We start from the raw sequence: 16,201 nt of genomic DNA on the forward strand, positions 1-16,201 counted from the left end.
CTATTTGAGTAGCTACCGGGTGGTCAAAAGCCCATTGAATCTTCCCATAACCAGGAACAGTGCCCAAAACGTAAAATGCTAGACATATAATAAAAAAGCCATACTAGAAAGTATTCTTCTTATCTTTCTTGATTTTTTGGAGGTTTGTCATAAGCTCTTTCAACATCACACTGCAGAGGTTGTAGTGTGCATCCTCCTTTACCATTTGATGAGCAATCAAAATATTGTTTCCGGAGATAGAGTTTAGCTAGTTAGACTGATAGACCTTGTAACCAATTATCATCGTGGCAAACTTGACATCAATTTCCCTTACATCATCAACCCTCATTGATTGTCCATAAAAAGTAGAGCCAATAAGTTTGCAAAGTTTTGTATTAGAGAGCTTGCACCTGGGGCTAGGTACACCTCCAATCTTGTGTAGACAGGTGATATTCTTTATCACTTCCTCAGTAATCTTGTATGGTCAGTCCAACTAGATAAATTCTTTGTGAATGCAGCTCAAAATTTATCGAACCCATTCCGCCTCATCAAAAGTGGGAAAATCCATGAATTGAGTAGAACCCTTCCTTTGTAGGTGGGCAAATTCTGGTTTCAACTAGTTGTCGATGATCAAGTTTTCTGTGAAAATGCAATATAACTCATATCCTCTAAGCTCCTTGATATTGCAATGAATGTATGCCCTAATATCTTCTATGTGAAGAAATCCATCGAAAATACTTGAGAATGCTCTCAATGGTTCATCCAAAAGGGATTTGAAGGGATGCTTCTTGAAAATAGGATGGGGGCAATTTTTTATTTCGACCACCAAAGGAGTGTCAATGTTGGATAATGAAGCCATGATAACTGGATACTGAAACTAGGGTTTTTGCAAACAAAAAATACCTTAAGATACTGTTGGGAGATGAGATTGCTTTTGAAGGAAAGTGCTTGCACAAATCACCTTGGACTCTGAATAACTCTAGAAATCACTTGTCTGAATGTTTGATCTCAGTGTGAAGAAAATAACTTTAATTTACCCTTTTATCGTTGTTAACCCTAATTTTTCACTGTCATAAATATTGTTAGGAGGCATTACCGGGTCACATAGCCTGCGAGTAGGTTTTGATAAGCATCTGAAATTTTTAAAGTACCCATCCACAATTAGAATTCTCTGAGTACATATCTAATATTGGGTATTTTCATGATCTTCAATGATTTTCCTACCCCTAAGACATAGTTCCTTAGTTACCGGTTGTGTCTACTACCAGTGGAGGACTTGATGACTCTATCGGGTGTTCTACCTATGGTGTATCTAATCTCCTTACCCATCTTTTCTCATGTTGTTTTCTGATGTCTTCCACTTTTACCTTTCCCTTCTCATCTGTATTTCCATTAGTTTTTGTTAATTTCTTACTTCTACAATATTTGGCAATATGTCCAATCTTGTTCATTCATTATAGACAATATTGTTCTTTTGAATTGTTTTGTTAAACCCTTGATTTCCTTGATTTCATTTTGATCTGCATTGGTTAGCCATATGTCCAAATCTACTACATGCATGGCATCTTACATTTCCAAGACTGGTGACTGATGCATTGTTCTGATTATTCCTATTTCTGCATTGACAAGCCATATGACCATAGTTATTGAAAACAAGACATGTACCATTGAATTTGTGAACATTAGGTTGTCTTACTAATGATTTTTGGTTCCTATTGTTGGTATGATTATTCTTCTATCTGGATGATTGATCTTGGTGTGCAATACCAGATCTTTCTCCTTCTTCATAACCAATACCTCTCTTATCATTAGCATCTCTCTGATTCTCCAGTAGTTCATCAAGTTTAGCAGAGCTAGCTTGAAATTTGTCCTTGTACTCATTTGCAATGATCAAGTCATCTATCATGATTATAACCTATCTCTCAAGTTCCTGTTCATTGTTTTAGGACTGGGTCAATTCAAGTTTCAGCATGCCATTCTCATGTGTCAGTTTGTTGCATTCATTAGATCTATCCTTCAACGCTTGAGCTAGGTTATCTTCATTTTTCTTTTTGTCTTCAATTTCCTTGCACATTCTTATGGTTAGGGCTTGCATCTCACTCTTCAAGATAGTATTTTCCTGAGAGAGTTTCTGACATTGATCCTTCATAACATCTTCCTCATCATTGTTCTAATTTTGTAACTAATCACAAAGTTCTTTCCTCTTAGCCTTAACAACTCAAATCTTTCCTTGCAATGAAAAGATGTGTTGTCTGGCTTGCTTCAGTTCATTCTTCAATTTATCATTCTCCATTTGCTCATTATCAAGATCCTCAAGAGCAAGTTGAAGTTGTTGTTGCAGACTGATTTCCATTGATTCCAAATTCTAGATTTTACTCAAGTGGTTAGAATTCTTTCAAGGAACCAAGCTCTAATACCAATTGTTGGAATCGAAAAACACTGAGAGGGGTGGGGGGGTGGTGAATCAATGTTCTATCAGTAATGTTAGTTTTGAACTTATTGCTTATTAACTAGTTAACAGTAAATAAAATTAAAGTGCATACAACAAATAACACATAAAGAGACAACACCATAACACCAATATTTATATGTGGAAAACCCTACAAAAGGAAAAAACATTGTGGGGTTGATACCCACAATATCTATATAATTGATCAAGGTATACAAATGTTACATGAAGGGGATTGCACATGCAATCAGACCAATCACCTAGATCTCACTTCTTAACACAAAAGGAGAAGTCTCACTGACTTACAAAGCATTATAAATTAATTAAAATAAGAATAAACTTATAAGATGCATCTAACCATGCTGGATAAGTTCCAGTTCATGCTTTGATAACCTTGACTATGTACTAGTTTACAGATTCTCCGTTCTACCCTGTTCTGCTACTAGTTAGAATGTGCACATGAAAATGCACACAAAAGCTTTCAATCGCTGACCAAAATGCATAATGATAATCTCTGAATAATTCACAACCAAAATTGCATTACCAAAACTTAATAATCCATCACTGAAAAGATCTCCTTAAATATCCTTCTATCTTCCACCATGTCGGTTTCAATGAAAAGTATAAACTTGTTAGCTACCGAATCATAATGAATTTCAAACATAATTCCAATGATCATATCAGCCTTCACACGATACCATAAATTCCTTGAAAGAAATAATCAGGGCCATAAGATCTCCTAGTCAGGTCCTATCCATTATCAGGTTCCAAATACATGTTACCGAGATCAGGACTTAGCCAGTTGTGAAGAAAATTGAATACCGGTTAAGTGTAATGAATTTCGGTTAATCGAAACAAAGCAAAGTGATAAACCAATGAATGCAAATAAAGAATATATACACCTGAAGATGAGTTCCCATGAGTTGCCATCAATAACAGCACAAAATGCCATTAACTCTTACTGGATGAGTGTTAATTGCCAACAATACTTAGGAAGGGGATCCTTGAATGCAACATGTTCTTCATTCAATTTATGTCCATCAACTGATATATCACCTTTGTTGATTAAATATTGAATGGTGTTCTTTAACCTTTGACAATCATTGGTTTTATGCCCTATGTTCCTATGAAACTCACAATAATCTTGATCATTCTACCATGCAGGTTTGACCTTTGGTTCATAATATGTCACTTTAGTTAATGTTACAAGGTTATTTTAAATGAGCTTTCTCAAGGCAGTTTTGAGTGGTTCACCCAATGATGTAAACTTTCAGTGAGGAGGACAGGGAGTTCTAGATTTAGGTGCATTATTATTGTTATTGTTTTCATTGTTTATATTTTTTGTGGTCTTGACAAGTTGAAAACATGTTTCTTTTGTTTTAGATTTTGTGCATCTACAACCCCTTCATTCACAATATTTTTGTTCTTAGTCCAAAATGTATATTTATCATTTTTGTTGCTTAGACCAACATATCCTTGAAAATTTTGATTAATCATTTATCTATCAATGCTTTCTATATGATAAGTCCCTTGTCAATGATATTTGCAAAGGTTGGTGGAAATTGGATTTGCAATCAATAACTTAATTCAGCCTTTAAGTTATGGATAAATATTTCAATCTTTTGTTTCTCTGGTATGTCATATGGACACTTGCTGGTGAGTTGTCTCCACCTTTGTAAGAAACTAGTGAAAAATCCTTATTTCGTCATTTTCTATTACAAAGGTCTAACATAGAGACCTCATGCTCAATATTGTAGGAGAAATGAGTGATAAATTTTTCAACTACTTCATCAAATGATTTAATTCCTAGTGGTAAATGATAAAACCACTCTATAGCTTGGCCACCCAAACTTTTAGGAAAAGGTCACATTAGGTATGTCTCATTATGTGAAATTTCCATGTATGCAACACAAAATTCTCTAATATGATCATGCGGATCACCTTTCCCCTTGTATTTGTCAAATTTTGGAGCTTAAAATTGAGGAGGAAAGGGTAACATCACCAAGCTTTTCTCAAATTTGTATGGAGATATATCCTTAAGTGAGCATTGTTTTGGTGAAGATCCTGATAGCAACTTGGTAAGTTGTGTTTGAAAATATTGAATTTGTTGCACAAGTACATTCAAAAGATTCACCAAATGATTCTTCTCCTTTTTGTTTTTAGTTATTGTATTTGCATCATCTTGGGTTTTAGCATCATTTGTACTATCATTGGCGATTTCAATTGAGTTGTCATTTGTTTCACTTTTAATTGTTGCTTTCCATTTTAGAAGGTCAAAATTAGATGGGAGTTTTACACCTTGACGTGCAAGTTGAAGAAAAAAAAAATCCCTATTCTTTTCCATGACTTTCTCTATAAGTTTATGAAATTTATGATCTTATGATGCCTCAAGGACATGTGCCTCATCTATGCCACTAGAGGTGTCATCATCATTATCATTGTCATATAATGGATTTGAACTCTCACCAAAGAAATCTATTGAATCAAATTTAGAACCTTTTCCTTTCCCTTGTATATAGAAAACCATAGTTTCCCTTATTGTTCTTTGTCTTCTTGTTTCTACATATGAGGAGTTTTAGATTTTGCAGTTTACGTTGGTATATCAATGTTTGTAGTTTGTTTAGACCAACAAAAGATTTTCTTTCAAGATTCGTAACGTGCAATTTTGATCAAATTTATTGAAATTAGTAATATTGGACTATTAAGGAATAGTGATATCAAAGTAAGTCAATATTAGGATATGATAGATCTCTAGATGATAATAAATCACTTTGCTAAGATCTTGATTATAGTTCTTAGATTGAAAGGACGATAAAATCTTGATGATAGAACTAAACCAACCAATAAATCATGTAGGTCTTAAAAGGCACCAAAATATATCCTAATTTTGTATGTAAAGTTGGCTTGTGTACAAGATGTTCAAAAATACCCCTAGTTTGATAAGAAACTAAATATGTGTTGATCAAGGTGTAATCTTGTGAAAAAAGGGTATCTAAATCAGTTTTTCATATTTTTCCCCGGACCCTCAAAAATACTCACTGTCACAAATGCACTAAAGTATTTGTGTTAATTATTTTGACAAATGTGCTATAGCAATTGGTAAATGCATTACTCTGTGGTGTAAAAGTGCTACTCTGTGGCATAAATGCACTACTAATTAAGATATATGTGCTATAGTAATGTTCAAATGTGCTACTCTGGTTATCAAATGTGCAACTTTAGTAAGTATAAGTATTGTTCTATTGGTCAAAAATGATATTATTTTAGACAAAAGCGCTATTGTGTGTTACGGATGCAGGATTTTTTGTTACAAAAGCACTATTCTGAGTTGTAAATACGCTAATCTGAGAAATGTATGCACTAATTTGAGTTTTCCTCACAAATTTTCTAAAGTTTTAACGACGTTGAAAAATTCTCTTCTGTTTGTCTTGTTGGGACCTATAACATTCTAAGGGTTTTGGTTTTTTTCTTTTTCATGAAAATATTTAGAAAATTAAACCTTTGTAGTGCCTTGTTGTAATTCATATTGAACTTGAACCTTTGAACCTTTTTGGTTAAAAGTTCAAGGTTCAATCGTTTCTCCTGCATGAGTCATGACTTTTTAATATTTTTTACTAAGCAAGTGAGAATGCATTATGTCTATTTTGAACCATTTGCAAATCGGTTCAAGGTTTAAGGTTCAAAATTTCCCTTTTCTTTTGATTAAAAGTCTTTGCTCGTCATTTTTCCACTTCAATGGAAGGGTCTGTGCATCGTCAAGAGGGGCCCCCTTTTAAGTCTAGTCCTGGGCAGGTTCTAATAAATTTTAATTTTGCCTATCTTGTGTCTTTTCCTATGTATCTGTCAGGTATTCCTAAAGATAGAGCAGGTTGCTATTGATCTCATGGCTGTCACTATACCACAACCCAGAAGTGCTCTATGGTTATTTGCCACAACATGGTGACTTAAGTGGTGGGACCCGTGAGAAAGGTGCGAAGCACAAAAAGTCCAAGAAGATCAAAAGTCAGGTTTTTAGACAATCCCGATGATTTGATAGAAAGGGCTAAGGTGAACCTTTTATCCCACATTGGCTGCAGGGAGGAGTATTTCAGTATTTATGTGCAAGGCCACATATATCTTAAGTGTCAAAGCTTACAAGATTTTGGCAAGTGGCTTCTCAGAAGCAGAGGGCCCCCTGTACGCATCTCAAAGTGCCCAAAGTTTTGTAGTAAAAGGGAAAGTTAAACAATGAGTAGGTTGAATGTAGATCCACAACCATTTCTATACCACCATGCAAAGGTGATCGACTATTAATGGGCGTGATTGGGCGACTGATGAGGTGTTAGACAAGTGGTGGACACGTGATGACACCGTGGCATGGGATGTAGCCACTCAGAGGGGCTAAGGGTCGAGCAGATCAACAAAGATCAATGGTGATCAAGATGGATCTAAGGGTCGTTGCTATATCAAGACATAAAAATGCTCACTAGATATCGCCTGTAACTTGGCGACAAACCACTAGTAGTGAATCATGGCTGATAGTTAATGCAAGCAGTTCATTCTAATGGTTAGTGGAGGATGTGCTAAGGTGTCAGAGTGGAGAGCCTAGAATGAATACCCTCGTGATAGGTGGTGCCCAATTGTAAACTCTAGAGCCAAACAAAGGGTGCCACGTGGCAAACAGGTGGCATATCATCAAGGTGTATATCGAGTAGACCATGGCTTCGATGGATCATTGAAGGGACTCACCGAAGGCATCAGTTTCGTCGACATGAAAGGTGTCAATGAAACTAGGGTTTTGATAAAATATGACAATGGCTAGCCAAAGAGGAAGTTTGGCCGAAAGGCTAATGCCAAACAAACTAAAGGAGGTGGTGGGTCCGGTGGAGATGACTTGGCGGTCCAGGTGTGTCAGGTGGTGAACCAGAGGTTGACAAGTGGCAAGCCTGACTAGATAGGTGGAGTCTAGGAAGATCTTAGAGTGAATCTAGAGATCCCAAGTGGTGACACCATGGCATAGGCAAGAGCCATTTAGAGAAGCTAAAGGTTGAGCAGGTTAAGGAGCTCAACAGTCGGGCGAGATGATCCAATGATTGTTTCCATGTCACGATGCGAAAGTGATTGCTAAGCATCCCATGTGATTTGGTGACAAAGCACATGTGCTAAAAGGAAAGCAGCCTAGGCATTAAGAATCGAGCATCTTGAGGGAAGATCTACGATCATTGCTATACTACCATGTGAAGATGCCTGATGGTTATCACCTACTACATAGTGACTGACTAGGTGGCAGTTGAGATGGTAGTCCAAGTGGGCTCGAGGTGAGTCGGGACGTGCCACGTAGTGGGAGTATAAGAAGAATCAAGGCAGACCTAGATCCAGTGCCAAGTCCAAGGTGGCGGGTAGATGGATCCAAAGGCAAGTCCAGATGTGAAACGTGTCGGGCCCGCCAAAAGAGAAAGTGATAGAGGGAGCCACTCGGGTGAGGTAAATGCCAGACAAGTTAGGGCAGATCAATGGTGATCCAAGGATGATCAATGACTATCACCAAGTCACAAAGAAAAGTTGCTTGATGGCTAATAGCCGCAACTTGGTGACTAAGTGGCGAGGCCCAATAAAGAAGGAGAGTAGTCCAAAGGAAATAAAGAAAAAGCAAGACAAGGAAGAAATAAAGAGTTTCATTCCGACGGTGAACCTAGGTGGTGCTGAGGTGCCAAGATATGGGCCTTGGAATGAACCAGATGGTGTCACGTGGCGGAGATGCATGGCAGATGTCTACGCAGCAAGATTCAAAGATTTAAAATATAATTTTAGATTGTGATAAAAGGTGGAAAATTAAACGACCAACCTGTAGAAGGATTGATGACTAAGGGATTATTTTTTGCCTGACATATAAGTGTTATATATCGTTGGATGGCTCTCGATCTGAGGAATTTGATTTTGTAGTCAAGTGCAACCCACAACAAGTCTTTTTGGGATAGTGACCTCGGGATCTCTAGGTTTATTCTTCAGTTAGAAAGATTGGATTTTCTATAGGCCAAGTGCAGTAGTAGTTAAGTTTTTAAACAGCCAGAGACTAGGTGGTGGCGCCTGTTTCTAAGCGGATTACTTAGCAAAGTTAAAAGGCATGTTAGTTTCCCATGATCGAATGGTTGTTGCCATACCAAAATGGAAATACATCTGAACTATAAAGGCCGCGACTTGGCGACTAAAAGAAAAGTTCTCAGAGAGAAGGCCTCTTGATCTGTTGTCACCAAAGAATTTTAAATATTCAAAAGAAATATCGGCAAAGCTATGCAAGTTGCATATGATATTGCTTGAAGATGAAGATGAGTTGGTGAGAGGTACCCAGGAGATCTATAGGGAGATATGCAAAGAACAAAATGGTGTGCCGCTCTATGTCTTCTTAGATAAGAATTCATCAATGCTCTAGCACAAGATGATCCACCAACATTATGAACCTACCAGTTGTTGCAACCAATTTTGGGTAATAGGAGCCCGCCCTTTCGGCCATTTTCCAAATGAATGCCCAGTGAATTAATGAAGCACACATCCCAGAAAGAATGTTAGGTTTCTCCCTCAACTACAATGGCACAGAAATGTAACTTTTGCATTAAATGACTATTAGGGTAAGATTATTCTTCTAGGTGGTCTGAAGCTTGTTGCATCCTAATTCCTATAAAAGGATACCAAGACTACCTAGAAAAGGGGACACAAACTTTTGTAGCTAAACTCAAGAAAAATTAATACAGGCCTTTGTCTTAGCAATTTGTGAGTCAAATATGAAGTACTTGTAACTTTTTGATAGGGGAATGAAATATACAGTCCAGAGAATTTAAATTCAGATTTGTATTGTCTCTATGTCATTGTACTGGTGTTCATTTTGTTTAAGTAATCAAGGATTACTTATTTAAATGATTTTCTAGGCATCTAATCAAGTTGTTTTAAGTCTTTTTCTTAAGGAGAAAAATATAAATATGCTTGGAACAAAGTCATTGATATCAATATTTATGGTGCAGATTTGAAGATGAAATCTGATGTAGATTAGGACTCTGTGTATGTCAGGCATATTCAGAGTTGATAGATCAAGAACTTGTGATTTGTGTACTAGTTTCTCTTATCAGGTTGTAGTCTGTTGTAGATGACTTTGTTGCCCAGATATGTTGGCATTATGTGAACTGGTATGAGGACATGATGACATTGTATGTTGTCATTGATGTCAATATGTTGAAGAGGAAAGAACCAGTATATGTGAGAACTGGTATTACACTGTAAACCAGAATTTGTGCCAAAGTAAAGCGGTGTGCTTGTTTAAGGTGAACCGGCATGTGCTTATGGGAACCAGCACATGGAAGCTTTGTATGACTACCGGTTGGTATTCTCAACTTCAGGGTTTTCGATTGAAGTACCTCAAGCCTGTGTGACTCAATCGGTGACTTTGTGTGATGAGTTAGCATTGTAATGAAGAACAGATCATGTTTCCATGTCAGCCTTGTGCACGTGAAGGATCTTGCATGAAGGAGATTGTTCCTATCTACCTTGGGAATGTGCAGAGTTTGTAAACAGTGATAACACGTGATGGGTTATCAGCCACCATGAAATCAGTGGAAAATGAACAATGGAGAACATCTTGAGATTGGTTCAAGATTGTTGCATTTAATGCAATGTGCTCAATGGTCAGGATTGAACCGTTTAAATTGCTTAACCTAATAGGTTTAGGGTTTAGGGTTTATGCTACTGACCTATCTATTTCCTATAAGGTCAATGTTGTGTCTCTTACTAAGGTTGTTGGCAAAAGTTGTGTGTGAGTATCCAAGTGAAGAGATACATGATTCTTGCTAGACCAAAAGAGAGAAGTGATACCTGTAGAGTGTAAGTGTAGAAGGTGAAGAGGAGCTAAAGTAGATCTGCATTCGCATTGAGTGTTGTTTCCAAATCATTGTAATACTTGTTGATCTCTAACCAATTCAACAGTTGGGAAATCCCTTAATAGGGTAGCTTTAACTGACTTACTATAAATCCTTTAAGAGGGTGACTCAAGACCATTGAGTTCTTAAAATCCTCTAACAAGGTAACCTTTAACAGGGTCTAACCCTTAACTGGGTATTCTAGCCATCCCTTAACAGGGTGATCCCTAACAGGATCGGTTCCTAACAGAACCTATTGTATCAGTCTTTAACCGGACAAGGCTCCTAACAGAGAAGACTTCTAAAGAGTTCAAAAATAGCTTGTGGGTATTCATCCCCACTGTGGTTTTTTCCACTTGGGTTTCCACGTGAAAAATTTGTGTGTCATGTGTGGTGTTATTCATGTGATGGTTTAAGTGATTTGTGTCTAAAGGTAAATCATGTTAATCTAGCTGTTTACATATCTTTGATGATAGATTACCTTTTCATGCACTAGGGTGAAATGGAAATGAAGTATTAGATTGTGTGAAAAGATAAGTGTCAACCAGTTTATGCTTGTCTCAGTTATTCTGGGTTTTGTCGGTTGTAATTTGTTTAAGACCGGTGTTACTGTTTGTCTATCAAAGCATAGTGTTTGTTGACAAACCAGTTTAGGATTGTGTTTTTGTCTATACTGATTCACCCCCTCTCTCAGTATTGGTTTGGTACTATCCATTCATCATTGAGTTATCAATTGGTATCAGAGCATCCTCCAGGTCCTCTGTGTTATAAGCTTAACTGCTTGAGGTAAAGATCCCAGTCTAATGATGAAGAGCGAAGGTCCAAAGTTTAACAGAGAAAATTTCAGTATATGGAAAGACAGAATGAAGATATACATCAGAAGCATGGGTGCTCAACCCTGGAGCTATGTTGAGAATGCCTATGTTTCCCCTACCAGTACTCTCACCAATGACCAAAAGAGAGAGATGCAGGAGAATGGGCAAGTCTTGGAAGCCCTAATTAGTAGTTTATCTGAAATTGAGTTTATTGATGTCCAAGACAAGGTAAATCCTAAAGAGGTATGGGATACTCTTGAAAATATCTATGGTAGTGATGAGCATGTAAAACAAGCTAAGAAATCCTTAGAGGGAAGCTTGAAGACATGTGGATGGTTGAAGGTGAGACCATTCAATAGTATGGAAAAAGAATCAAAACTATTGTTGGAGATATCAAGAGTGCAGGTGGTAAAATGGAAGATTCCATTATGGTAAGCAAAGTACTGAGATCCTTATTACCGGTCTATGCAATAAGGGTTGCTGCTATTCAGGAATTGATATCAATAGACAAGACTAAGGTATCCCTAAACTACATCATTGCAAAGCTGATAGCCTATGAGATAAATAGTTTTGATGGCAGTGTTCAAAAGACTGAATCAGCTTTTAAAGCTTCTGCTACACCATCTAGAAAAGGAAAAGAAGCTAGCACTAGTGGTGAACCAAGATAGAGCAGAGAAATGGATGATGAGGAGATTCTGATGGAATTTGAAGCTCTTCTTGCTAGGAAACTTCCTAAAGGAACCAACAAATACAGAGGTAAGCTCCCTTTGAAATGCTTTTCTTGTAACCAGATAGGACATATTGCTGTAAACTATCCTAATGGTGACAACAAGGACAAACTAGAAAGGTTTAAGAAATTCAAAGGAGGAAACCGGAGAAACTATTTTGTGGCAGTTGATGAAGGTGTCACAGATGAGGAATCAGAAGATGAAGAAAATGAAGATATTGTGTTTGTTGCTGTCAAGGAAGATGTGTCAGACAAGAAGGCTCTTGTCTCCCACTTTGATAATTCCAATGAGTGGATTATTGACAGTGGCTATTCTCACCATATGACTGGTGACTGGAGCAAGTTTCTATCCTTGGAAGAGTATGATGGTGGTGCGGTTCGCTTTGGTAATGATGCACCATGTATGGTCAAGGGTAGAGGGTCCATCTCTTTGAATGGAAAGAGTAGTGTTGACAATGTGTATTGGGTTGATGGTCTCAGACACAACCTTCTGAGTGTTGCCTAGCTGAATGACTATGGTCTCACTCTAGAATTCAAGAATGGAGTGTGAAGAATCAAAGGAAAGAATGGTGAATTGGTGGCCACTGGCATGCAGACCAAAGGTAACCTATTTCAGCAAGATGCAAACATAAGTACATGTCTTATGGCTAAATTTGATGATAGCTAGATATGGCATAGGAGACTCTGCCATGTAAAATTTGATAACATTGTGAAGGTCCATAAGATCAAGGCAGTTAGAGGGTTTCCAGTGCTAAGCAAACCGGAAAATACCTTGTGCAGAGAGTGTCAACTGGGGAAAATGTCTTCCTCAACCTTTAAAGATAAACCTTTCACTGCTGACAATTTTCTTGATCTTGTGCATACTGATTTGTGTGGTCAAATGAAAACTAGGAGTGTGCAGGGTGATAGGTACATCATGATTCTCACTGATGACTACTGAAGAATGATGTGGGTCACATTCTTGAAAGATAAGTCTGAAGCCTTTGTAAAGTTCAAAGCTTTCAAAGCATTAGTGGAGAAGGAAAGCGGTAAAAGGATCAAGTGCTTGAGAACTAATCAAGGAGGGGAATTCACTTCCGGTGAATTCAACAAGTACTATGAAGAACATGGCATCAAGAGGAAACTATCTTCCCCCCAGACTCCACGGTAGAATGGCCTAGCAGAGAGGAATAATCGGACTGTGGTTGAAGTAGCTAGAACTATGTTGATTCAAGGAAAGGTAGCTCACACCTTTTGGAGAGAAGCGGTGAGCACTGCAGTCTACACAATGAACTAGGTACTCATTAAGAAAGGTAGGGATAAAACTCCTTATGAGTATTGGACCAGTAAGACACCTGTGGTTAGCTACTTTAGAGTGTTTGGTAGAAAATGTTACATCAAGAGGAGCGAACACCAGAGCAAATTTGATGTGAAATGTGATGAGGGAATATTCCTAGGGTATTCCACCAAGAGAAAAGCTCTCAAGGGTTTCAATAATAGGACTCAGAGAATTATGGAAAGCATCAATGTAAGAGTTGATGAAACCTCTGAGAAAACTGAGGAAATCGACAGTGAGCAAGCGGTAAATGAACTGATTGTAACCTTCTGGGAACCGGTTGTCAGTCAACCAAGTACCAGTAATAGTGTTCCTACATCGATAGATGTAGATGCTGATACTGATTGAGATGAGGATGAAGAAGAAAAGCAAGAGGAATCTATCAAGACTATTTCTTGATATATCAAGCTGAATCATGATCCTAAGTAGATCATAGGAGATAAGGATGTAGGAATCCTTACAAGAAGAAAGGCTAGAGAAAAATCATGTATGATCGCTGAATTTGAGCCTCAATCATTCAAAGAGGCACATAAAGATGAAGACTGGTTCAAGGCAATGGAAGAGAAACTTGACTAGATAGAGAGAAATGGTACATGGTCTTTGGTACCCAGACCAGAGCATAAAAATGTGATTGGTACCAAATGGGTTTTCAGAAATAAGTTGAATGAGGATGGCATAGTGATTAGAAACAAATCTAGACTAGTGTGTAAAGGATATGCTCAAGAAGAAGGAGAAGACTATGGAGAAACCTTTGCTCCTATAGCCAGATTGGAAGGAGTTCGTATACTTCTTGCATATGCAACTTTTAAAGGATTCAAAGTATATCAAATGGATGTAAAATTTGCATTCCTAAATGGGGTACTTGAAGAGGAAGTGTATATAGAGAAACCAGATGGGTTTGCCCTATCTAAAGGCAGTGACATGGTGTGTAGGCTACATAAAGCCTTATATGGTCTAAAGCAGGCACCTAGAGCATGGTATGAATGCCTGCATTCCCATCTTGTGAAGATTGGATTTGAGAGAATAAGCGAAGATAGCAATATCTACTTGAAGTCTAAAGGAGATCAGATCTTGATCTGTGAGGTATTTGTTGATGACATTATCTTTGGTGGAGATGACAAGATGAGTCATGAGTTTGCAGATGAGATGAAGAAAGAGTTTGAGATGTCACTCATAGGGGAGATTAAGTTCTTCATTGGACTGTAGATTTAGTAGATGAAGGATGGAATCTTTATCACTCAGTCCAAGTATGTCAAAGAGGTGTTGAAGACCTTTGGCATGGAAGATAGCAAACTGGTTGGTACACCGATGGTGACTGGTTGTAAACTATCCAAAGAAGATGACTCAGCATTGGTTGATGAGAAGGAATACCGATCAATGATTGGTAAGTTGAATTATGTAGTGCATAGCAGACTAGATATTGCACATGCATTTGGCATTACTACAAGGTTCCAGAAAAGTCCAAGAGAATCCCACTTGGTTGCAGTCAAGCGGATTCTTAGGTATCTGAAGGGAACTATTGATTATGGATTGTGGTATCCATATGGCAAGGACTTCAATTTGAAAGTATTCATAGATGCTGATTAGGAAGGTAATGTGAATGATTGAAAGAGCACAACTAGTGGTGCATTCTTTTTCGGTGGTAGACTGGTCTCACGGATGAATAAGAAGTAGAGTTGTATCTCTCAGTCTACAGCGGAAGCATAGTATGTTGCAGCTTTCATGAATTGCACTCAGACAATTTGGATGAAGCATATATTAAATGGCTTCAAAGTTCTTTTATCTAAATTGGTAAGTATATTTTGTGACAATACTAGTGCAATTAACATCTCCAAGAATCCGGTTTTATATTCTAGAACCAAGCACTTTGAGCTTAAGTATCATTTCTTGAGGGAAAAGGTTCATAACAAAGAGATTGCATTGGGACATGTTTCCAGTAAGGAGCAATTAGCAGACATATTCACCAAGCCTCTCCCAAAGGCTACATTTATGTACTTAAGAGGTGAATTAGGGGTGCTAACCCTTTAGGAGGTAAACTAAAGGTATATGCTCCATATCAGTCAAGTATTGCATAGTCAAATTTTTCTTCAGAATTGATGTGTTGAAGGATGCTACTCCTTAGGGAGAGAAACATAATGGAATAGGGAAGCTTGTGCCTCCACTTTGGCATTGTTGTCAAAGGGAGAGAAGAAGTGAAGTGGAGAAGATATCTACAGAAATTGGGGGAGAAGATGTGAAGCGGAGAGATATCTTTGTTTATTGCCATCAATGCCAAAGGGGGAGATTGTTGGCATTATGTGAACCGGTATGAGGACATGATGACATTGTATGTTGTCATTGATGTCAATATGCTAAAGAGAAAAGAACCGATATATGTGAGAGCCAGTATTACACTGCGAACTAACATTTGTGCCAAAGTGAAGTGGTGTGCTTGTTTAAGGCGAACCAGCATGTGGTTAAGGCAAACAAAATGGAGAACAACAAAATTGGCAACTCTGCTGGGGAGTGATCTAAATATCTTTGGTTTAGACTATTGAATCAGATTGAAAGTGAGTTGGCCCATTAGAGTCACCACAACAAAATTGGTGACTCTGCTGGGAAGTGATCTAAAGATCTTTGGTTTGGACTGTTGAATCAAATTGAAAGTGAGTTTGCTCCTTGATCTACCTCATAGCATCTTAGAATACTATTCAGTTCATTTCTAAAGATCAATAGTTTCCTTCTTAAGTGTCTTGTAAGTGATTCACTGTGTTAAACTATATATTATATTCCCAAGATATTGGGTCGCGACTCTGAAGTAAAAAAAACCAGTGTTCTTTTAGAAAAAATCAGAGTCACTTCACAAGGATTAGCAAGATGAATAGGAGAAGGAATACTAGGTCTTATATGAAGAAAAACCCTCAAGAGAAGTTATATGAAGGGTTACCTGAACTAGTCAAGAAGGGCTGGAGAGGAACTGTTATTCCTAAGCAGTCAAGTTAGTCATGGAAACAAAAGAGTAATCAAATGGGTAAGTCTTCTGAGCATCCTGTA

The sequence above is a fragment of the Cryptomeria japonica genome, chromosome 6 (genome assembly GCF_030272615.1).
Source record: "Cryptomeria japonica chromosome 6, Sugi_1.0, whole genome shotgun sequence".
Classification (NCBI taxonomy): Eukaryota; Viridiplantae; Streptophyta; class Pinopsida; order Cupressales; family Cupressaceae; genus Cryptomeria; species Cryptomeria japonica.